At 41.1% G+C, this 27,194-nt stretch overlaps 1 pseudogene; it reads right to left on the reverse strand.

The window, feature by feature from the left end:
• Positions 1 to 27,194, reverse strand: part of LOC141279673 (sorting nexin-3 pseudogene) — a 102,173-nt pseudogene that overhangs the window by 14,362 nt on the left and 60,617 nt on the right.

The following is a 27,194-nucleotide window of genomic DNA, read 5'->3' on the forward strand; positions in this document are numbered from 1 at the left end:
CCTCTCCTCGCGCACCAGGAAACAAAGGGAGAAGAAAAAGTCTCTTGCCTCTTTGGCAGGTCCAGACTTTTCCCCGGACTCCCTCCTGGCTAGCCGTGGTGCACTAACCCCTTCAGGTTATGTTCAAGCCGCCAACCCCAGTCCTCTCCCTGCGCTCCGACCGAAGCCCGAGCCTCAGCACGCAGCCCCGCCCGCCCCGGCGGGTGAGCAGACGAGCCTCTCGGGCTGGTGAGTGCTGTTCGGCACCGATCCTCTGTGTGGGAATCTCCTCGCTTTGCCCTCCGCACCCCTGTTGCTGTGCTCTCCTCCGCGGCTCCGAAGCTCCCCCCTCCGCCTCCCGCAGTCTCCGCCCGCGAAGGGGCTTCCTAGTGTGTGGAAACTTTTCCTCCTTCACAGCTGCCTCCCACTGGTGCAGGTGCCGTCCCTATTCTTTTGTCTCTGTTTTTTCTTTTTTTCTTTTGCCCTACCCAGGTACGTGGGGAGTTTCTTGCCTTTTGGGAGGTCTGAGGTCTTCTGCCAGCATTCAGTAGGTGTTCTGTAGGAGTTGTTCCACGTGTAGATGTATTTCTGGTGTATCTGTGGGGAGGAAGGGGATCTCCGCGTCTTACTCTTCCGCCATCTTCCCAGCAGCCCCCCTCCCTTTTATTTTAAAGAAAAAAAGAAAAGAAAAGACAAAATGTGCGCAAAATATGCCTCTTGAAATTGTCCTCTTGAAATGTTGACGTCTTTGGAATTTTCTGGTCGATTTACGACCCCAGGATTTTTTTTGATGGCAGGTGTCATGTACAGGCCTGCAGTTATTTTGAATATTAAGTGAGCATTAGCGCTGTTGTGTGAAACGGCCAGAAGGCGGCAGCACTTCTCCTTACCAAATCTGGTTACTAGGGCAACAGAGCCATAAGGGAAGTTGTGCTGTAGGTTGTAAATTAGAACGGAAAATGCCAGGGAAAACTCCTTAAGATTATGTCTCATTACTTCTTGTACGTTTTTAAATTTAATTTTTTTATCACAACCAATTTGATTACAATGTTTTTTTTTGTTCTACGTGTGCAAGATGTGGTTCTTTTACACATATACGTATATCTATTCTTCTTCGGATCCTTTTTCCATGTGGGTTATGGCACAATGTTGAGCAGTCTCCTCTTGGTATGCCGTAGGTCTTTGGTGATTTTATACTTCACGTGTGTTTGTATATCTCTGTTCACCCCAATATCCTAATGTATCCAATCCTCACACCTTTCCCTTTGGTCAAGCATAAGTTTGATTAATGAATCTGTGATTGGATTTCTCTGTGGAAATATCTTCATTGGTATCACTTTTAGGTAACACCTATAAGTCATATCATAGGATATGTGTCTTTTGCTTTCTCACTTACTACAACTTGCGTGATTGCTTCTAGACTCATCTATGGTGCTGCAAATGGCATTGTTTCATTTTTTCCCCAGCTAATATTCCATCTCTACTTGTAGCAGTTCTTCTTTTTCCACCCATCTGTTGCTGGACTTTTTGGTTACTTCCATATCTTGGCTATTGTAATCCTGTGTAGTGCAGATTTGTCTGTGTGTGTCTTTCCAATTCTGTCTTCTTGGTTATAGGTCCAGGGATGGGCCTGCTGGATCCTATGGTAGGTCAATGTTTACGTTTTAAAGACATCTCCATTCTGTTCTCATTAGTGGCCCTTTCCAGGGTGCATCCCAGTTAAAGTTGAGGGTATGCATTTCTCCACAACCACTTCAGCATTTGTAGTTTATAGTTTTCTTGCTGATGGTTATTCTGAGTGGTGTGAGCTGATACCTCTTTGTGGTTGGATTTGCATGTGTCTCATAATCCTTTGAAATTGAGCTTTCAGGCATGTCCTTTTATTGTTCAAACTGTTATTACAGCTTACTTCTTCAAATTGTTTTCTTGAAACATGTGCCCCATTTTGAAATTTTTTGGCCTTTACCTGCGTCAAGACATTTTGAGGGCATGTTTCATTTACAGGCCTGCAGTACTTGTGCATATGAAGTGACCATTAGCACAGATTTTCAGGCTGCTTTTGCAGGTATCGGCCAGAGGTCGGCAGCATTTCTACGTTCCCCACTCTGGTACCTAGGGAAACAGAACTTCCTGCCTGTGGTGTTCCTCAGATATAATTTAGAGTGCAATGTGCCCTGATTAACCCCCAAAAGCTTACGTCTCTTACTTATGTTTGTTTTTAAATTTGATTTATGTTTTTCAGTGGAGTAATGTTCCATTGTGTACATGGACCACTTCTTCTTTGTGCATTCCTCTGTTGATGGACATTTTCGTTGCTTCCAAGTGTTGTCTATGGTAATTATTGCTGGAGTGCAGTATTACCAGCCTGTGACTTTTGATTCTCATTTTCTCAAGTGATAGGCCCAGCAGTGGGTATGCTTCATTAACTGGTAGCTCAATGTTAACGTTTCAAAGCACCTCCATTTTGTTTTCATTAGTGGCTCTTACCACGTCCCCCTTAGAACCGAGGGTACCCATTTCTCCACAACGCCTTCAGCATTTATTTTTTGCAGAATGTTTTCTCGTGGCCATTCTGACTGGTGTGAACTGATAGGTTTTTGTAATTTGTATTTGCATATCTTTAATAATTCCTAATGTTCAGCATCTTTCCACACCCTTCTCTTTGCTTTAAGAAAAAAAATAAAGAAAAAGTGTGAGTACAATATACCTCCGGAAATTGTCTTGGAAGGTGCCCTCTTTTGAATTTTGTTGTCAATTTTTGCCCCAGGATTTATTTTGAGAGCAGGTCAGGTGTCATTTACATGCCTGCAATGATTGTGCATATTTAGTGACCTTTAGTACTGGGTTTAAAGCTTGTGTTGTGAGAAAAGGCCACAAGGGGGCAGCATTTCTCCATTCCCAAATCTGGGTACAGGGGCAGCAGAGTCTTTCTGGAAGGCGTGTTCCTAGGTTGTAAATTAGAATGGAATGTGCCAGGAAAAGCCCGTGAAATTTATGTCTTATTAATTATTGTTCGTTGTTTTAATTGTTTTAATTGGGTTAATGATTAGAATACAGTTTGTCTTGGGTGTACACAGTCTGGTTTATTTGTACATCATATATATCTATTCATGTACAGATCCTTTTCCCATGTAAAAGATTACAGAATGTTTCACAGACCTCCCTTGCCATGTGCTTGGTCTTTTTAGATATATGTACTTAATCTGTATTTGTGTAGGTATGGTAAATCGAGTCTTAATTTATCCATTTCCACCACCTTTGGTTTTAGATATGCATGGTTTGTTTTTTAAGTCTTTGTGTGTCTTTCTCTGTGGAAATATGTCCATTTTTGTCAGGTCGTACGTAACACCTATAAGTGATACCATCGGATATCTGTCTTTTGCTTTCCAACTTACCTCACGTTCTGTGATTATCTCTAGGCTCATCTATGGTGCCTCAAAGAGCAGTGTTTCATTGTTTTCCATGGCTAATATTCCATTGTATACGTGGACCACTTTTTCTTCATCTGTTCATCTGTTGATGGACATTTAGGTTGCTTCCATATCTTGGCTATTGTGAATAAGGCTTCAGTGCAGCTTTTGCAGCCTGTGTCTTCGGGATTCTGGTGTTGTCACGCGAGAGGCCCAGCGGTGAGTCTGCTGCATCGAATGGTAGCTCAATTTTTACTTTTCAACGCAGCTCCTTTCTGTTCTCATTATTGGCTGTTACCACTTCACATCTCACCAGCAGCTAGAGGGTACACAGGTCTCTAAAATCCCTTCAGCATTTATTGTTTGTAGACTTTTTGCTGATGGTCAGTCGACTGGTGTGGGTTGAAAGCTTTTTGTAGATTAGATTTGCATGAGCCTAATAATTTTTGATATTGAGCTTTTATCCATTTTCGTTTTCTGTTTAAAGAGAGTGAGTAAAACTTACCTCCTCATGTTATCTTCTTGAACATTTTGCCGGTTTTGAATTTTTTTGGCCATTCCTTACCCCAGGATATTTTTTGAGGAGAGGTGTCCTTTACAGCCCTGAGTCCTTGTGAATGTTAAGTGACCATTAGATGTGGGTTTAATCCGCTCTTGCGGGAAATGGCCACAAGGCGATAGTATTTCTGCATTTCCAATCTGGGTTTTTTATTTCATAGAATTATTATCCCTGAATCATAATTCTGTTAGTACACCAGTACAGAGATTGTTTCTTAATATTTAGGTGAGAACAATTTTCTTCTGTGCTTGAGAATAATTCTGTAAACTCATTTCCAGTAATGGCACTCTTCCCCAAATCCAAGGTTCAACAAGGGAGATCGAAGCTGAATAATGATGAAAACACAAAGCAATACAACAGCAACAAAAAAATTTCTAACTTCCAATAACAACTCAATTTAGAAGTGGGTTTATACGTTCAGAATAAAAGCATTCCTCCTTGACTTTCTAACCAGTCAAAATCTCTGTATATACAGAAAATATGCGATGTTATTCCCATAAAACTACTCTTTAATGCTTCTGCCTCCATTAGAATTCCTAAGCACTAGTGTTTTAATTTACAGGTTGAAAACAAAATCCTAGTGTGATTTACTTATAATGTGTGTGTTCTTTGTCTTATCCTAGTGTCTAAAGTCCTCTCCATGGCTGGACCCCAAATAATATTCCTTTACATGCTAAGTGATATCTGGAGATTGGGAGAGGATTAATAAATACACTAACCATAAAGCGTACCCTAATCCTAACCCTAACTCCTAACCTAACAGTAACACATACACTAACCCTAACCGATACAGATACACTAAGCCTAATCCGTAACCTAAACCTAACCCATACCCTAACCCTATCCCGTACCCTAAACCTAACCCATAGCTGTACCTTAACCTGTACCCTAAACCGTACCCGTTCCCTAACTGTAACCTTAATGCTAAACTGTACTCTGACCTGTACCCTAATCCTAACCTGTACCCTAACACTAACATTCCCTAACCCGTACCCTACACCTAACATGTAGCCATACCCTAAACTGTACCCTAGCCCTAACCCTAACCCTAAACCATACCCCAACCAATACACTAACACTAACATGTACCATAAACTGTACCCTACCTCTAACCTGTAGCCATACCCTAAACTGTACCTTAACCGTAACCCATACTCTAACCCTAAAGCTAACCCTAAACCTAACCATAACCTGTACCCCAATCTTAAACCGTATCCTAACACTAACTCATACCATAACCTGTACTGTAACCCTAAACCGTGGCCATACCCTAAACTGTACCCTAACCCTAACCAGTAGCATAACCCTAATCTTAACTTGTACCCTAAACCATACCCTAATCCTAACCCATACCATAACACTAACCCATAACCTAACACGTACCCTAACCCTCACCAGTTGCCGTACACTAATCTGTTGCCTAAACCCTACCGGTGCCCTAACACTAAACCTAACCCTAGCCCTTACCCTAACCTGTACCCTAATCCTAACCTGTACACTAACACTAACCCATACCCTAACATGTACCATAACCCTAACCTTTAGCCATACCCTAAACTGTACCCTAATGCTATTCCGTACCCTAACCCTAACTCTAAACCATACCCTAACCTGAAACCTAATCCTAACCTGTAACCTAACACTAACCCATACCCTAACCCGTATCCTAACCTTAACCCATAGCCATACCCTAAACTGTACCCTAACCCTAACCCATACCCTAATCCTAACCCGTACCATAACCCTAACCCATAGACTAACCCATACCCTAACCCTAACCCGTAGCCATACCCTAACCTGTACCCTAAACCATACCCTAACATGGATCCTATCCCTAACCTGTACCCTAATCCTAACCTGTACCCTAACCCTAACATGTACCCTTCCCATACCCTAAACCCTAATCCTTACCGCTAACTTAATTTTTTTGTATTTTAAAATATATTTTTCTGGGGTTAAAACAAATTAGCAGAACAACAAAATAAAACAGAAAGTAACCTGAGTGTCCCTCAAAAAGCTAAGTCTGAAATACTTGGTACTTCTGTTCTATGGACTGTTATGTAGCCTATAAAAAGTGAGAGAGCTAAATTTGATTTTCTACAGTGAGAAACATGATGTTCCAGATGTAATGAACTCCTGGATAAAATGAGAAAGCTACACATTATGCTGGTCGTTTCAGGGAGTGGGAGAACATGGTATGTGGTAAAATATTTTCTTTTCTTTAATCCTTTTAAAATTCACTTGTTACAAAGAACTTGAATTATAATTGTACTTTTGAAATGTAACAATGGACACTTAAAAGAAAAGAATATATATATTGTGTTTAATTACATTTCATAGAATTGTATCCCTGAATCATAATTCTGTTAGTACACCAGTATAGAGATATTTCTTAACATTTAGGTGAGAACAGTATCCTTCTGTTCTTGAAAATAATTCTGTTCACTCATTTCCAGTAATGGCACTTTCCGCAAATCAAAGGTTTAACAAGGGAGATGCGAGCAGCATAATCATGAAAACACAAAGCAATACAACAGCAACAAAAAATTTCTAACTTCAAATAACAGCTCAATTTAGAAGACGGTTTATATCTTCAGAACAAAAGCATTCCTCTTTGACTTTCTAACCAGTCAAAATCTGTGTATTCTACAGAAAATCTGTGATGTTATTCCATAAAACTACCTTTTACTGCTTCTGCCTCCATTAGATTTCTTAAGCACTAGTGTTTTAATGTACAGTTAAACATTAATGTGATTTACTTATAATGTGTGTGTTCTTTGTCTTATCCTAGTGTCTAAAGTCCTCTCCATGGCTGGACCCCAAATAATATTCCTTTACATGTTAAGTGATATCTGGAGAGTGGGAGAGGATTAATAAATACACTAACCCTAAAGCGTACCCTAACCCTAACTCGTATCCTAACCCTAACCCGTAACCTAACCCTAACCCATACACCCAGCCTACCCCCACCCTAATCCTAAACTGTACCCTAACCCTATCCTGTACCCTAAACCTAACCCATAGCCATACCCTAAACTGTACCCTAAACGGTACCCTAACCCTAAACCTAAACTGTACCCTAACCCATACCCTAATCCTAACCCATACCCTGACACTACTGTTACCCTAACCCGTACCCTACCACTAACCTGTAGCCATAATCTAATCTGTACCCTAACCCTAAATCGTAACCTAACCCTAACACTAACCCTAACCCTAAACCATACCCTAAACAGTACCTTAAACCTAATCCATACCCTAACACTAACACGTACCCTAACACGTAACCCAACCCTAAATCATAGCCATGCCCTAAACTGTACCCTAAACCTAAACCATACCGTAACCCTAACCCTAACCCATACCCGAAACTGTACCCTAATCCTAACCTGTAGCGTAACACTAACCCATACCCTAACACGTAGCATAACCCTAACCCATCGCTGTACACTAACCTGTACCCTAGACTGTACCCATGCTGTAACGCTATCACTAAACCTAACCCTATACCTTACCCTAACCCCTACCCTAATCCTAACCCATACACTAACAACAAACTGTACCCTAACACCTACCCTAACCCTAACCCATAACCATACCCTATACTGTACTCTAACCCTATCCCGTACCCTAACCCTAACCCTATCCCGTACCCTAACCCTAAACTGTACCCTAACCTGTACCCTAATCCTAACCCGTACCCTAACACTAACCCTTACCCTAACCCATACCCTACCTCGAACCCGTAGCCTTACCCTAAACTGTACCCAAACACTAACCCGTAGACTAACCCTAACCCTAAACCATATCCTAACACGTATCCTAATCCTAACCCGTACCCTAAAACTAAACTGTAACCTAACATGTACCTTAACCATAAACCCTAGCCATACCCTAAACTGTACCCTAACCCTAACCCGTACCATAACCCTAACTGTAACCTGTACCCTAAACCGTACCCTAACCTTACTGTAACCTAACACTAACCCATACGCTAACATGTACCCTATCCATAACGCATGCCATACCCTAACCTGTACCCTAAACTGTAGCCGTGCCCTAACCCTAAACCTAAGCCTTACCCTAACCTGTACCCTAATACTAACCCATACACTAACACTAACCCATACTGTAACACATAACCTAACCCTAACCCATAGTCATACCCTCAACTGTACCCTAACTCTATCCCGTATCCTAACCCATACCCTAATCCTAAACCGTACCCTAACAGTAAACCATACCCTAAACCGTATACTAACCCTAACCTGTAGACATACCCTATCCTGTACCCTAAAATGTACACTAACCCTAACCCTAACCCGTACCCTAACCCATACCCTAATCCTAACCCGTACACTAACACTAACCCATACCCTAACCCATACACTAACCATAAACCGTAGCCATACCCTAAACTGTACCCTAAAACCTAACCCCTTACCATAACTGTAACCCTACCTAGTATCCTAATCCGTACCCTAATCCTAACCTGTACCCTAACTCTAACCCATACCCTAACACTAACTGGTACCCTAACACATACCTTAATCCTAATCCATAGTCATACCCTAAACTGTATGCTAAACCTAATCTGTACTGTAACTCTAATCCTAGCCCTAAACCGTACTCTAAACCATACCCTAATATTTATCCATACCCTAACACTAACCTGTAACCTAACACATACCCTAACCCTAACCTGTTGTCATACACTAACCTGTACCCTAAACCGTACCTGTGCCCTAACACTAACCCTAAGCCTTATCCTAACCCTTACCCTAACCCATACTGTAATCCTAACCCGTACACTAACACTAACCCATACCCTAACACGTACCCTAACCCATAGTCATACCCTTAACTGTACCCTAACCCTATCCCGTACCCTAACCCTATCCCTAACCCTAATCCTAACATGTACCCTAACAGTAAACCATACCCTAAACCATATCCTAACCCTAACCTGTAGCTGTACCCTAACCTATACCCTAAACTGTACACTAACCTTATCCCTAACCCTAACCTAACCCTGACACTAACCCGTACCCTAATCCTAACACGTACCCTAACACTAACCAGTACCCTAACCCATACACTAACCCTAACATGTACCCTAACCCGTATCGTAACCCTAACCAGTAACATAACCCATACCCTAAACCTAACCCATAGCCGTACCCTAACCTGTACCCTAACCTGTAACTAAACCTAACCCTAACCTGTACCCAAACCCATACCCTAACCCTAACCTGTACCCTAACACTAACCCATACCCTAACTTATAACCTAACCCGTACCCTAAACCCTAATCCTTACCCCTAGCTTAATTTTTTTTTGTATTTTAAAAAATATTTTTCTGGGGTTAAAACAAATTTGCAGAACAACAAAATTAAACAGAAAATAACCTGATTGTCCCTCAAAAAGCTAAGTCTGAAATACTTTGTACTTCTGTTCTATGGATTATTATGTTGCCTACAAAAAGTGTGAGAGCTAAATCTGTTTTTCTACAGTGAGAAACATGATGTTCCAGATGTAAGGAACACCTGGATAAAATGAGAAAGCTACACATTATGCTGGTCATTTCAGCTAGTGGGAAAGGATGGCAAGAGGTAAAATATTTTCTTTTCCATTAATCTTTTTAAATTTCACTTGTTACAAAGAACTTGAATTATAATTGTACTTTTAAAAAGTAACAATGGAAATTAAAAAAATATATATAGTGTGTTTAATTACATTTCATAGAATTATTATCCCTGAATCATAATTCTGTTAGTACACCAGTATAGAGATTATTTCTTAATATTTAGGTGAGAACCATTTCCTTCTGTTTTTGAGAATAATTCTGTAAACACATTTTCAGTAATGGCACTCTTCCCCAAATCAAAGCTTTAACAAGGGAGATGTGAGCAGAATAATCATGAAAACACAAAGCAATACAACAGCAGCAAAAAAATTCTAACTTCTAATAACAGCTCAATTTAGAAGAGGGTTTATATCTTCAGAACAAAAGCATTCCTGCTTGACTTTCCAACCAGTCATAATCTATGTATTCTACAGAAAACCTGTGATGTTATTCTCATTAAACTACCCTTTACTGCTACTGCCTTCACTAGGTTTCCTAAGCACTAGCATTTTAATGTACATGTTAAAAACAAATTCTTAATGTGATTTACTTATAATATGTGTGCTCTTTGTCTTATCCTAGTGTCTAAAGTCCTCTCTATGGCTGGACCCCAAATAATATTCCTTTATGTGCTAAATGATATATGGAGAGTGGGAAAGGTTTAATTAATACCCTAACCCTAAAGCGGACCCTAAACCTAACCCTAACTCATACCCTAACCCTAACCCATACACTAAGCCTAAACCATACCCTAAGCCTAAACCATACACTAACCCTATCCTGTACCCTAACCCTAATCCATAGCCATACCCTATCCTGTACCCTAAACCGTACCCTAACTCTAGCCCTAACCCTAATCTGTACACTAACTGGTACCCTAATCCTAACCCATACTCTAACCCGTACTCTATCCCTAACCTGTAGCCATACCCTAAACTGTACCCAAACCCTAACACATACCCTAACCATAAAACTAAACCTAAACCGTACCCTAACCTGTACCCAAATCCTAACCTATACCTTAACTCTAACCCATACCCTAATCCTAACCTATACCCTACTATAACCTGTACCATAACCTGTACCCTAACCCTAAACCATAGCCATACCCTAAACTGTACCTTAACCCTAATCCATACTGTAAACCTAACCCTAACCCATACAATAAATCATACCCTAATCCTAACCCATACCCTAACACTAACTTGTACCATAACATGTACCCTAACCCTAACCTGTTGAGGTACCCTACACTGTACCCTAAACTGTAACTGTGCCCTAACCCTAACCCTAAAACTAAACCTTACCCTAACTCTTACCCTAATCCAAACCTGTAACTAACACTAACCCATACCCTAACACGTACCCTACCCCTAATTCGTAGCCATACCCTACACTGTACCCTAACCCTAACCCATACCGTAACCCTAACCCTAACCCATACCCAAAACCGTACCCTAATCCTAACCCATACACTAACACTACCATGTATCCTAACACGTACCCTACCCTAACCCATTGCCATACACTAAATTGTACTCTAAACCATACGCGTGCCCTAAACCTAACCCTAACCCTAACACTTACCCTAATCCTAACCTGTACACTAACACTAACTCATACCCTAACACATACTCTAACACAAACCCGTAGCCATACCCTAAACTGTACACTAACCCTATCACATACACTAACCCTAAACCATACCATGACCCTTACCCTAATCCTAACCCATACCCTAACCTGTAACCTAACCCTAAACCATAGACATACCCTAAACTGTACCCTAACCCTAACCTGAACCCTAGCCCTAAACCTAACCCTAACTCGTACCCTAACCTGTACCCTAATCCTAACCTGTACCCTAACACTAAAGTGTACCATAAATCTTATCTCAACCCTAACCCATAGACAAACACTAACCTGTACCCTAAACTGTACACTAACCCTAAACCTAACCCTAACACTAACCTGTACCCTAATCCTAACCCATACACTAACACTAACCCATACCCTAACCTGTACCTTAATCCTAAACCGTAGACATACCCTAAACTGTATCCTAACCCTAACCCCTTACCGTAACCCTATCCTTAAACTGTATCCTAGACTGTACCCTAATCCTAAACCATACCCTAGCACTATCCCATACCCTAACATGTACGCTAACACTAACCCATTGCCATACCATAACCTGTACCCTAAACCATACACGTGCCCTAACCCTAACCCTAACCCTTACCCTAACCCATACACTAAAACTAACCCATACCCTAACACGTACCCTATCCCATTGCTGTACCCTAAGCTGTACCCTAAACTGTAAACGTACCCTAACACTAACCCAAAATTGTACCCTAACCCAAACCCTAATCCTGACCCATAACCTAACACTAACCCATAACCTAACACGTACCCTAACCCTAACAAGTAGCCATACCCTAAACTGTACCCTAACCCCACACTGTACCCTAACCCTAACACTAAACCTAACCCTAAACCATACCCTAACCTGTACCCTAATCCTAAACAGTACTCAAACACTAACCTGTACCCTAGCTGGTACCCTAATCTTAGACCATAGCCATAACCTAAACTATACCCTAACCTGTACCCTAATCCTAAACAGTACTCAAATACTAACCTGTACCCTAGCCAGTACCCTAATCCTAAACCATAGCCATAACCTAAACTGTACCCTAACCCGTATCCTAACCCTAACCTGTAGCCAAACCCTAACCTGTACCCAAAACCGTACACTAACCCTAACACTAACCCTAACCCATATCCTAAACCGTACCCTAATCCTAACCTGTACCCTAACACTAACCCATACACTAACACATACCCTATCACTAACCCATTGCTGTACCCTACTGTGTACCCTAAACCGTACTGGTGCCTGACCCCGAACTTTAATACTAACCCTAACCCTAAACTGTACCCTAACCCATACCCTACTCCTAACCCATACCATAACGTTAACCCATACCCTAACACGTACCCCAACCCTAAACCGTAGCCATACCATAAACTGTACCTTAACCCTATCCCATACCCTAACGCTTACCCTAAATGTAACCCTAATCCATACCCTACCACGTACCCGAATCCTAACCAGTACCCTAACCCTAACCCAAACTCTAAACCGTAGCCATACCCTAAACTGTACCCTAACCCTAACCCATACCCTAACTGAAACCCTAACCCTAAACTGTACCCTAAACCATACCCTAATTCTAAACCGTACCCTAACCCACATTCTACCCAGAACCTGTAGCCATACCCTAAACCGTACCCTAACGCTAACCCGTACCTTAACCCTAAACCTAAACCGTACCCTAACCCATACCTTAATCCTAACTTGTACCCTAACACTAACCCATACCCTAACACGAACCTTAACACTAAACCGTAGCCATACTCTGAACTGTACCCTAACCCTAAGCCGTACCGTAACCCTAACCTTAACCCATACCGTAAACTGTATCCTAATCCTTACCCTTACCCTAACACTAACCTGTACCTTATCATGTACCCTAATCCTAACCCATTGCCACACCCTAATTTGTCCCCTAAACTGTACCCATGCCCTAACCCTAAACCTAAACATTACACTAACCTGTACCCTAATCCTAACCCGTACACTAACACTAAACCATACTCTAACACGTACCCTAACACTAACCTGTAGTCATACCCTAAACTGTACCCTAACCCTATCCCGTGCCCTAACCCTAACCCTAACCCATACTCTAAACTCTACTCCTTACACCTAACTAAAATTTTTTTTGTATTTAGAAAAATATTTCCTGGGCTTAAAACAAATTAGCAGAACAACAAAATAAAACAGAAAGTAACCTGAGTGTCCCTCAAAAAGCTAGGTCTGAAATACTTGGTACTTCTGTTCTATGGACTGTTATGTTGCCTAAAAATGTGTGAGAAATAAATCTGTTTTTCTACAGTGATAAACATGATGTTCCAGATGTAAGGAACACATGGATAAAATGAGAAAGCTACACATTATGCTGGTCGTTTCAGGGAGTGGGAAAGGATGGCAAGAGGTAAAATACTGTCTTTTCGTTAATCTTTAAATTTCACTTGTTACAAAGAACTTGAATTATAATTGTACTTTTCAAAGTAACAATAGAAATTTAAAAGAAAAAATATATTGTGTGTTTAATTACATTTCATAGAATTATTATCCCTGAATCATAATTCTGTTAGTACACCAGTATAGAGATTATTTCTTAATATTTAGGTGAGAACCATTTCCTTCTGTTCTTGAGAATAATTCTGCAAACTCACTTCCAATAATGGCACTCTTCCCCAAATCAAAGGTTCAACAAGGGAGATGCAACCAGAAAAATCATGAAAACACAAAGCAATACAACAGAAACAAAAAATTTCTAACTTCCAATAAAAACTCAATTTAGAACAGGGTTTATATCTTCAGAACAAAAGCATTCATCCTTGACTTTCTAACCAGCGAAAAACTGTGTATTCTACAGAAAATCTGTGATGTTATTCCCATAAAACTACCCTTTAGTGCTCCTGTCTCCATTAGATTTCCTAAGCACTAGTGTTTTAATGTACAGGTAAAAACCAAAATCCTTATGTGATTTACTTGTAATGTGTGTGTTCCTTGTCTTATCCCAGGGTCTAAAGTCCTCTCTATGGCTGGATCGCAAATAATATTCTTTTACATGCTAAGTGATATCTGGAGAGTGGGAGAGGATTAATAAATACCTAACCCAAAACCGTACCATAACCGTAATCCTAACTCTTACCCTAACCCTAACCTATACCCTAAACATAACCCATACACTAAGCCTAACCCGTACTCTAAAGCAAACCCGTACCCTAACTCTATCCAATACCCTAACCCTAACCCATAGCTGTACCCTAACCTGTACCCTAAACTGTACCCTAACTCTAAAACTTACCCGAAACTCTACCCTAACCCATACCCTTATCGTAACCCGTACCATAACACTAACCCACACCATAACATGTACCCTAACCCTAACCCATTGCCGAACACTAACCTGTTCCCTAAACCGTACCCATGCCCTAATGCTAACCCTAAACCTAACCCTATCCTTTACCCTAACCCGTACCCTTGTACTAACCCTTACACTAACACTAACCCGTACCCTAACATGTACCCTAACCTTAACCCATTACCATACCCTAAACTGTACCCTAACCCTATCCCATTCCCTAACTGTAACGCTAAACTGTACCCTAACCTGAACCCTAATCCTAACCTGTACACTAACACTAAACCGTACCATAACCCATACCCTAGCCCTAAACCGTAGCCATACCCTAAACTGTACCCTAATCCTAACCCATACCCTAACCCTAACCTGTACCCTAATCTGTACCCTAATAATAACCCATACCCTAACACTAAACCATACCCTAACCCGTATCCTAATCCTAACACGTAGCTGTACCCTAACCTGTACTCTAAACCGTACACCACTAGCCCTAACCCTAACCCTAACCTGTACCCTAACCCATACCCTAATCCTAACCTGTACCATAACACGGTACCCTAACCCTAACCTGTAGCCGTACCCTAAACTCTACCCTAACACTAACCTGTACCCTAACCCGTACTGTAACCCTAACCTGTAGCCTAACCCATACCCTAAACCTAACCCGTAGCCATACCCTAACCTGTAACCTAACCTGTACCCTAACCCTAACCTGTACCCTAATCCCAACCTGTACCCTAACCATAACCTGTACTCTAAACTGTAGCCTAATCCCTAATCCTTACCCCGAAATAATTTTTTTTTTGTATTATAAAAAATATTTTTCTAGGGTTAAAACAAATTAGCAGAACAAGAAAATAAACGGAACATAATCTGAGTGTCCCTCAAAAAGCTAAGTCTGAAATACTTGGTACTTCTGTTCTATGGACTGTTATGTAGCCTATAAAAAGTGTGAGAGATAAATCTGTTTTTCTACAGTGAGAAACATGATGTTCCATATGTAAGGAACACCTGGATAAAATGAGAAAGCTACACATTATGCTGGTCGTTTCAGCTAGTGGGAAAGGATGGCAAGAGGTAAAATATTTTTTTTCCTATAATCTTTTTAAATTTCACTTGTTACAAAGAACTTGAATTATAATTGTACTTTTAAAATGTAAGAATGGAAATATAAAAGAAAAAAAATATATATTGTGTGTTTAATTACATTTCATAGAATTATTATCCTTGAATCATAATTCTGTTAGTACACCAGTAGAGATTATTTCTTAATATTTAGGTGAGAACCATTTCCTTCTGTTTTTGAGAATAATTCTGTAAACTTTTTTCCAGTAATGGCACTCTTCCCCTAATCAAAGGTATAGCAAAGGAGATGCAAGGAGAATAATCATGAAAACACAAAGCAATACAACAGCAACAAAAAATTTCTAACTTCCAAAAACAGCCCAATTTAGAAGAGGGTTTATATCTTCAGAACAAAAGCATTCCTCCTTGACTTTCTAACCAGTCAAAATCTGTGTATACTACAGAAAATCTGTGATGATATTCCCATAAAACTACCCTTTACTGCTTCTGCCTCCATTAGATTTCCTAAGCACTAGTGTGTTAATGTACGTGTTAAAAACAAAATCCTAATGTGATTTACTTATAATGTGTTTGTTCTTTGTCTTATCCTAGTGTCTAAGGTCCTCTCCATGGCTGGACACCAAATAATATTCCTTTACGTGCTAAGTGATATCTGGTGAGAGGATTAATAAATACACTAACCCTAAAGCGTACCATAACCCTAACCCTAACTTGTATCCTAAACCTAACCCGTACCCCAACCCTAACCCATACACTAAGCCTAAACCATACCCTAACCATATCCCATACCGTAACATTAACCCATAGCTGTACACTAACCTCTAACCAAAACCGTACCCTAAACCGTACCCTAACTGTAAACTGTATCCTAACCTGTACCCTAATCCTAACCCATAACTTAACACTAACCCATACCCTAACCCATAACCTACCACTAACCTGCAGCCATGACCTATTCTGTACACTAATTCTAATGCATACCCTAAACCTAAAACTAACCCTAACCCTTACCCTAAACAGTACCCTAATCCTAACCCGAACCCTAACACATACCCTAACACTAACCTGTAGCCATATCCTAAACTGTACCTAAACGTAACCCATACTGTAACCCTAACCCTAAACCGTACCCTAAAACATACCCTAACCCTAACCCGTACCGCAAAACTAACCCTTGACCTAACACGTAACCTAATGCTAACAAGTTGCTTTTACTGAACCTGTACCCTAAACCGTACATGTACCCTAATTCTAACCCTAAACCTAACCGTATCCCTTACCCTAACCTGTACCCTAACCCTAACCCATCCACTAACACTAACCCATACACTAACCCTAACCCATACACTAACCCTAACCCTAAGCATAAATCGTACTCTAAAAGGTTGCCTAAACCTAAACCATAGCCAAACCCTAAACTGTACTCTAACCCTATCCCGTATCCGAACCCTAGCTGTAAATCTAGACCTAAACCATACCGTAACCCATACCCTAACCCTAACCCATACTGTAACCCTAAAACGTAGCCATACCCGAAAGTGTACTCTAACCCTAACCCGTATCATAACCCTAAAATTAACCACGTTGTCGTACCCTAACCTGTACCCTAAACTGTATCCGTTCCCTAAACCTAACCTTAACCATAAACTTAACCCTAACCATAACCCTTACACTAACCATACCCTAATCCTAATCTGTACACTAACATACACCCTAACATGTACCCTAACCATAAAATGTTGTCGTACCCTAACCTGTACCCTAAACCGTACGCATTCAATAACCTAACCCTAACCCTAATCATAACACTAACACTAACCCTAAACCTTACCATAACCCGTACCCTAATCCTAACCCATACATTAACACTAATCCATACACTAACATGTACTCTAACCATAACCCATTGTTGTACGCTAACGTGTACCTTAAACCGTACCCATTCCCTAAAACTAGCCCTAACCCTAACCCTAAACCTTACCCTAAACTGTACCCTAAAACTAAGCCATACATTAACTCTAACCCATACCCTAACACGTACCCTAAACCTAAACCGTTGTCATAACCTAACCTGCACCCTAAACTGTACCCATTCCCTAACCCTAACCCTACCCTAACCCTAACCCTAACACTAACCTTAAACCTTACCCAAACCCTTATCCTAAACCTAACGCATATATAAACACTAACCCATACCCTAACACGTACCCTAACCCTAATCCATTGTTGTATCCTAAACTGTACACTAAACCGTACCTGTTCCCTAACCCTAACCTAAGATTAAACCGTACCCTAATCCTAACCCGTACACTAACACTAACCCATATCCTAACCCTAAGCTGTTGTCGTAGGCTAACCTGTACCCTAAACCGTAACCATTCCCTAACCCTAACCCTAACCCTAATCCTAACACTAACCCTAAAAATTACCCTAACCCGTAACCTAATCCTAACCCGTACACTAACACTAACCAGAACACTAACACATACTGTAACACTAAGCCATTGTCGCACCCTAAATTGTACCCTAAACTGTACCCATTCCCTAACCCTAACCCTAACCAAACCCTAACACTAGCCCTAACCCTAAACTGTACCATAATCCTAACCTGAATACTAACAATAACCCTAAATCTCACAGTAACCCATATCCTAAATCTAACCCATACACTAATACTAACCCGTACCCTAACAAGTATCCTAACCCTAAGCCATTGCCGTAGCCTAACCTGTACCCTAAACTGTACCCATTCTCTAAAGCTAACCCTAAGCCTAACACTATCCCTTACCCTGAACCATACCCTAATCTTCACCCATACACTAACACTAACCAGGACCCTAACATGTAACCTAAATCAAACCTGTTGTCGTAAATTAAGCCGTACCCTAAACCGTACACATTCCCTAAACGTAACCCTAACCCTAAGCCTAACGCTAACCTTACCCTAAACTATACCCTAATATTAACCCATACACTAACACTAACCCTTACCTAACATGTACACAAACCCTTACATTTTGTTATACCTTAAACTGTACCATAAACCGTACCCGTTCCCTAAACCAAACCCTAAACCTAACCTTAAACCTTACACTAACACGTACAGTAATCCTAACCAGTACTGAAACACTAACCCATATCCTAACACGTACCCTAAATCTAACCCATTGTCGTACTCTAACTTGTACCCTAAACCAAACCTGTTCCCTAACCGTAACCCTAACCCTAATCCTAACCTTACCCTAAACCATACCATAATCCTAACAAGTACACTAACTAACCCATACCCTAACACGTTCCCTAACCCGTTGTCATACCCTAACCTGTACCCTGAACCATACCCATTCCCTAACACTAACCCTAACCCTAACACTAACCCTAACCTTACCCTAAACCATACCCTAATCCTAAACCGTACACTAACACTAACCCGTACCCTAACACATACCCTAAATCTAACCTGTTGTATCCTAACCTGTACCCTAAACCATACCCATTACCTAACCGTAACCCTAACCCTAACACTAACCTTACCCTGAACTGTACCCTAATCCTAACGTTTACACTAACAATAACCCATGCCCTAACACGTAGCCTACCTCTACCCTGTGGTCATACCCTAAGCTGTACCCTAAACCGTACCCATTCCCTAACCCTAACCCTAACCTTACCCTATCCCGTACCCTAATCCTAAACCATACACTAACACTAAACCGTACCCTAACAACTACCCTAAGCCTAACACGGTTGTCGTACCCTAACCTGAACCCTAAAGTGTACCCACACCCTAACCCTAACACTAACCCAAACCCTAAAATTTACACTAACCCAAACCCTTATACGAACACGTACACTAACTCATAACCTAACACGTACCCTAACCCTAAACCGTTGTCCTACCATAACCTGTACCCTAAACCCTACCCATTCCCTAACCCTAACTCTAAAACTCACCCTAAAACTTACTGTAAACCGTAAACTAACCCTAACCCGTACACTAACACTAACCCACACCCTAACATGTACCTTAACCCTAACACGTTTTTGTACCCAAAACAGTACCCTAAACTATACCCGTTCCCTAAACCTAACTGTAACCCTAACCCTAAGTTACCCTAACCCGTACCATAATCCTAACCCATACACTAACACTAAACCGTATCCTAACATGTACCCTAACCCTAACACGTTGTTGTACCCTAAGCTTAACCCTAAACTGTACCCATTCCCTAACCCTAACCCTAACCCTAAACCTTACCCTAACACGTATCTTTATCCAAACCCATACACGAACACTAACCCATACCCTAACACGTACCCTAATGCTAAAACGTTGTTTTACCCTATTCTGTACCCTAAACCTGAACCGATCCATAACACTAACGCTAATCATAACCACAACCCTAACCCTAACATGTTGTCGTACCCCAACCAGTACATTAATCGTTACCCATTCCGTAACCCTAACTTTAACTGTAACACAAACACTAACCCTAAACCTTACCCTAACCCGTAACCTAATCCTAACCCATACACTAACACTAACCCATACCCTAACAGGTACCCTAACCCTAAATCGTTGTCGTACACTAACCTGTACCTTAAACCATAACTGTTCCCAAAGCCTAACCCTAAACCTAAACCTAATACTTACCCAAACCCTAAAACTTACCGTAATCCGTACCCTAATCCTAACCCGTATACTAACGTTTTCCCGGACTATAACACGTACCCTAACCCTAAACCATTGTCGTACCCTTAACTGTACCCTAAATCATATCCGTTCCCTAATCCTAACCCTAACCTTAACCATAACCCTAACACTAACACTAAAGCTTACCAAGCATGTACTCTAATTCTAAGATGTACACGAAAACTAACCCGTACTGTAACACGTACCCTAACCCTAAACCTTTGTCGTATCCTAACTTGCACCCTCAACCATACACGTTCCCTAACCATAAAACTAATCTTAAACCTAACCCTAACACTAAACCTAAACCTTACCCTAACCCTAACCCTTACCCTAACCCGTAACCTAATCCTAAACCGTACACTAACACTAACCCATTCCCTAACACATACCGTAACCCTAATATGTTGTCGTAGCCTAACCTGTAACTTAAACTATAACCGTTGCCTAACTCTAACCCTAAATTTAACCCTAAATGTAACACTAACTCTAAACTTAACCGTAACACGTACCTTAACCCTAACCCGAACACTAACACTAAACCATCGTCTAAAACGTACCCTAAACCTAACCTGTTGTCGTACCCTAAAGCGTACCCTAAACCGAACCCTTTCCCTAGCCCTAAACCTAAGTCTGACCCTAACCTGTACCCTAATCCTAACCAGTACACTACCACGAACCCATACCCTAACATGTACCCTAAACAGAAACCATTGTCGTACGCTAACCTGTAACCTAAAGCATACTGTTCCCTAACCCTAAACCTAATCGTAACCCTAACACTTACCCTAACCCATACACTAATCCTAACTAGTACACTAACACTAACCAATACCCTAACATGTACCTGAACCCTAACATGTTGCCGTATCCTAAAATGTACCCTAAACCGTAGCCGTTCCCTAACCCTAATCCTAAACTTAACCCTTCACTTAATTCTAACCCTTAACGTTACGCGAATCCGTACCCTAATCCTAACCCGTACACTAACAATAACCCATACCCTTACACGTACCCTAATCCTAAACCGTTGTTTTACCTTTACCTGTACCCTAAACCATACCGTTCCCTAACCCTTACCCTAAGCCTAAACCTAACACTAACGCTAAACCTTACATGAACCCGTACCCTAAACCTAACCTGTACACTAACACTAACCCATACCCTAACATGTACCCTAAACCTAAACTATTATCGTAAGCTAACCTTTACCCTAAAACATACCCGTTTCCTAACCCTAAGCCTAATCCTAATCCTTACACTAACCCATACCTTAATCCTAACCCGTACACTACCACTAACCCATACCCTAACACATACCCTAACCTTAAATCGTCATTGTACAATAACCTGTACCCTAAAACATACGTGTACCCTAAACAAAACTCTAACCCTAACGCTAATCCTAGTCCAAACCCTACCCGTTCCCTAACCATAAACCGAAACTTAACCCTAACTTTACCTTAAACCATACCCTAATCCTAACCTGTATAGTATCACTAACCTGTACCCTAACACGTACCCTAACACTAAAACGTTGTTGTACCCTAACCTGTACCCTAAACCATACCTGTTCCCTAATCCTAACCCTAAAACTAACTCTAACCCTAAACCTTGCCGTAACCCATAACAGAATCCTAACTCGTACACTAAAACAAATTCACAATGTAACACATACCCAAACCCTAACATGTTGTCCTACCCTGATCTGTACCCTAAACCATACCCGTTTTCTAACTCTAACCCTAAACTTAATCCTAACCCTAACACTAACACTAAACCTTACACTAACCTGTACTCTAATCTTCACCGGTACACTAAAACTAACCCGTAGCCTAACACGTACCCTAACCCTAACACTTGTTGTATCCTAACCTGAACCCTAAACTGTACCCATTCTCTAACCCTAACACTAACCCTAACCGTAATCCTAACCTTACCCTAAACCGTACCATAATCCTAACAAGTACACTAACACTAACCCGTACCCTAACACATTCCCTAACACATTGTCATACCCTAACCTGTACCCTGAACCGTACCCGTTCCCTAACACTAACCTTAACCCTAACACTAACCCTAACCTTACCCTAAACCATACCCTAATCCTAAACCATACACTAACACTAACCCTAACCCTAACACGTACCCTAAATCTAACCTGTTGTTGTATCCTAACCTGTACCCTATACCGTACCCGTTACCTAACTGTAACCCTAACCCTAACACTAACCTTACCCTGAACCATACACTAATCCTAACCCGTACACTAACAATAACCCATGCCCTAACACGTAGCCTACCTCTACCCCGTGGTCATACCCTAAACTGTACCCTAAACCGTACCCATTCCCTAGCCCTAACCCTAACATTACCCTAACCCATATCTTTATCCGAAACTGTACACTAACAGTAACCCGTACCCTAACATGTACTATAATCTTAAACCATTATTGTACCCTAATCTGTACCCTGAACCATAACTGATCCATAACACTAACGCTAACCATAACCCCAACCCTAACCCTAACATGTTGTCGTACCCTAACCTGTACGTTAAAAGATACCCATTCCCTAACCCTAACCCTAACTTTAACCCTAACCCAAACACTAACCCTAAGCCTTACCCTAACCCATAACCTATTCCTGACCCATACACTAATGCTAATCCATACCCTAATACGTACCCTAACCCTAAATCATTGTTGTACACTAACCTGTACCTTAAACCATACCCGTTCCCAAAGCCTAACCCTAAACCTGACCCTAATACTTACCCAAACCCTTAAACTTACCCTAACCCGTACCCTAATCCTAACCCATACACTAACACTAACCTGTACCGTAACACGTACCCTAACCCTAAACCATTGTTGTATCCTTAACTGTACCCTAAATCATACCCATTCCCTAAGCCTAACCCTAACTTTAACCATAACGCTAACATTAACACTAAAGCTTACCCAGCATGTACCCTAATTCTAAGCTGTACACGAAAACTAACCTGTACTGTAACACTTACACTAACCCTCAACCTTTGTCGTATCCTAACTTGTACCCTCAACCATAAACGTTCCCTAACCATATAACTAACCTTAAACCTAACACTAACACTAAACCTAAACCTTACCCTATCCCATACCCTAATCCTAACACGTACACTAAAACTAAACCATATCCTAACACGTACCCTAACCCTAAAGAGTTGTTGTGCACTAAAATGTATCCTAAAACATAGCCATTCCCTAACCCTAACCCTAACCCTAAACCTTACCCTAAACTGTACCGTACTCCTAAACCATACACTAACACTAACCCGTATGCTAACACATACCCTAACTCTAACACGTTGTCATATGCTAACCTGTACCCTAAACTATAACAGTTCACTAATTCTAACCCTAAACTTAACCCTAACCCTAACACTAACTCTAAACCAAACACTAACCCGTACCTTAATCATAAACTGTACACTAACACTAAACCACACCCTAACACGTACCCTAAATCTAAACTGTTGTTGTACCCTAACGTGTACCCTAAACTGTACCCATTCCCTAACCCTAACAATAGCCATAACCCTAAACTTTGTCCTAACATGTACTCTAATCCTAACCTGTACACTAACACAAACCTGTACCTTAACACGTACCAAAATCCTAACCCGTTGTCGTACACTATAATATACCCTAAACCATATGCGTTCCCTAACCCTAACCCTAACTTTAACACTAACAATAACAGTAACCCTAAACCTTACCCTAACCCGTACCCTAATCCTAAACCATACACTAATGCTAACCTATACCCTAAACCTAAACCGTTGTCGTACACTAACCTGTACCTTAAACCATACCCATTCCCAAAGCCTAACACTATACCTAATCCTAATACTTACCCTAACCCATACCCTAATCCTAACCCTTACACTAACACTAACCCATACCCTAACACGTATCCTATCTCTAAACCGTTGTCGTACCCTAACCTGTAACCTAAGCCATACCCGTTCCCTAACCCTAACCTAAACTTAACCCTAAACCTAACAGTAACCCAAAACCTTACCCTAAACCGTACCCTAATCCTTACCTGTACACAAACACAAACCCGTACCCTAACACGTACCCTAACCCTAACCCATTGTTGTACCCTAAACTGTATCCAAAACCATATCCATTCCCTAACCCTAACCCTATTCCTTAGCCTAATCCGTACCCTAATTCTAACTCGTACACTACCACTAACCCATACACTACCACGTACCCTAAGCCTAAACTGTTGTCATACAATAACCTGCACCCTAAAACGTACCTGTTCCTTAACACTAACGCTAAACCTCACCCTAAACCTTACCCTAACCCATAACCTAATCCTAACCCATAAACTAACACTAACCCATTCCCTAACACGTACCCTAACCCTAACCTCTTGTTGTACCCTAAACAGTAAACTAAACCACACCCGTTCCCTAAACCTAACACTAACCTTAACACTAACCCTAAAACTTACCCAGCATGTACCCTAATTCTAAACCATAGGCGAAAACTAACCTGTACCCTAACGCATACCCTAACCCTAAACCGTTGTCGAACCCAAACTTGTACCCCCAACCATACCTGTTCCCTAACCCTAAAACTAACATTAATCCTAAACCTAACACTAAAACTAAACCTTACCCTATCTCGTACCCTAATGCTAACCCATACACTAAAAGTGAACAATATCTTAACACGTACCCTAACACTAAACAGTCGTTGTACCCTATCCTGTACCCTAAACCATACCCAATCCCTAAATCTAACCCTGACCCTAACCCTAAAAATAACCCTAACCCTTACCCTAACCCGTACCCTAATCCTAACCCGTACACTAACACTAACCCATACCCTAACATGTACCCTAACCCTAACATGTTGTCGTACACTAACCTGTACCCTAAACTATAACCATTCCCTAACTCTAACCCTAAACTTAACCCTAAACCTAACACTAACTCTAAACCAAACCCTAACACGTACCTTAATCCTAACCCGTACAGTAACACTAAACCATACCCTGAAACGTACCCTAAACCTAACCTGTTGTCATACCCTAAAGTGTACCCTAAACTGTACATGTTCCCTAAACCTAAGCCGAACCCTAAACCATACCCAAATCCTAACTAGTACACTACCATGAACCTGTACCCTAGCACATACCCTAAATCTAAACCGTTGTCATACCCTAACCTGTAATCTAAACCGTACCATTCCCTAACCCTAGCCCTAACTGTAACCCTAACCCTTACCCTAACCCATACCCTAATCCTAACTACTACACTAACACTAACCAATAACCTAACACGTACCCGAACCCTAAAACATTGTCGAATCCTAAAATGTACCCTAAACCGTACCCTTTCCCTAACCCTTATTCTAAACTTAACCCTTCACCTAAATCTAACCCCTAACATTAGGCGAACCGGTACCCTAATCCTAACCCGTACACTAACAATAACCCATACCCTAGCACGTACTCTAATACTAAACCTTTGTTGTACCTTAACCTGTACTGTAAACCGTACCATTCTGTAAACCTTACCATAAGACTAAACCTAACACTAACACTAAACTTTACACGAACCCGTACCCTAATCCTAACCTGTACAATAACACCCATACCCTAACATGTATGCTAAACCTAAACTGTTGTTGTAACATAACCTGTACCCTAAAACATACCCGTTCCCTAACCCTAAACCTAATTCTAAACCTTACACTAACCCATACCTTAATCCTAACACATACACTACCACTAACCCGTAACCTAACACATACCCTCACCTTAAATCGTTGTCATACACTAACCTGTACCCTAAACCATACGCGTACCCTAAACCAAACTCTAACCCTAACCCTAACCATAACAAAAACCATACCCGTTACCTAACTGTAAACCTAAACCTAACTTTACCCTAAACCGTACCCTAATCCTAATCTGTACACTATCACTAATCTGTACCCTAAGAAGTCCCCTAACCCTAAAATGTTTTCGTACCCTAACCTGTACCCTAAACCATACCTGTACCCTAACCCTAACCCTAACATGTTGTTGTACAATAACCTGTACCCTAAAACATACCCATTCTCTAATTCTAACCCTAAACCTAACCCTAAACCTAACCCTAACACTAAACCTTACACTAACCCGTATTCTAATCTTAACTGGTACACTAACACTAACATGTAGCCTAACACGTACCCTAATCCTAACACGTTGTAGTACATTAACCTGTACCATAAACCATACCTGTTCCCTTACACTAATCCTAACCATAACCATAACCCTTACAAGAAGCCTTACCCTAACCCATACCCTAATCCTAATCCGTACACTAAGACTAACCCATACACTAACACGTACCCTAAAACTAAACCGTTGTCGTACCCTAAACTGTACCCTAAACCGTACCCATTCCCTTACACTAACACTAACAGTAACCCGTACCCTAATAGTAACCCGTACATTTCCACTAACCAGTACCCTAACACGTACCCTAACCCTAAAGCACTGACTTACAATAACCTGTAACCTAAACCATACTTGTTCCCTAAAACTAACCCTATACCTTACCCTGAACCGTACCCTAATCCTAACCCGTACACTAACACCAACCCATGCCAACACGTAACCTAACACTAAGCCTTTGTCATACATTAAACTGTACACTAAACCGTACACGTTCCCTAACCATAACCTTAATGCTAACCCTAAATTTAACCCTTACCCGAAACCTTACCCTAATCCCGTACCTTAATCCTAAACCATACACTAACATTAACCTGTACCCTAACAC

Source organism: Tursiops truncatus, chromosome 10, assembly GCF_011762595.2.
Source record: "Tursiops truncatus isolate mTurTru1 chromosome 10, mTurTru1.mat.Y, whole genome shotgun sequence".
In the NCBI taxonomy this organism is placed as follows: Eukaryota; Metazoa; Chordata; class Mammalia; order Artiodactyla; family Delphinidae; genus Tursiops; species Tursiops truncatus.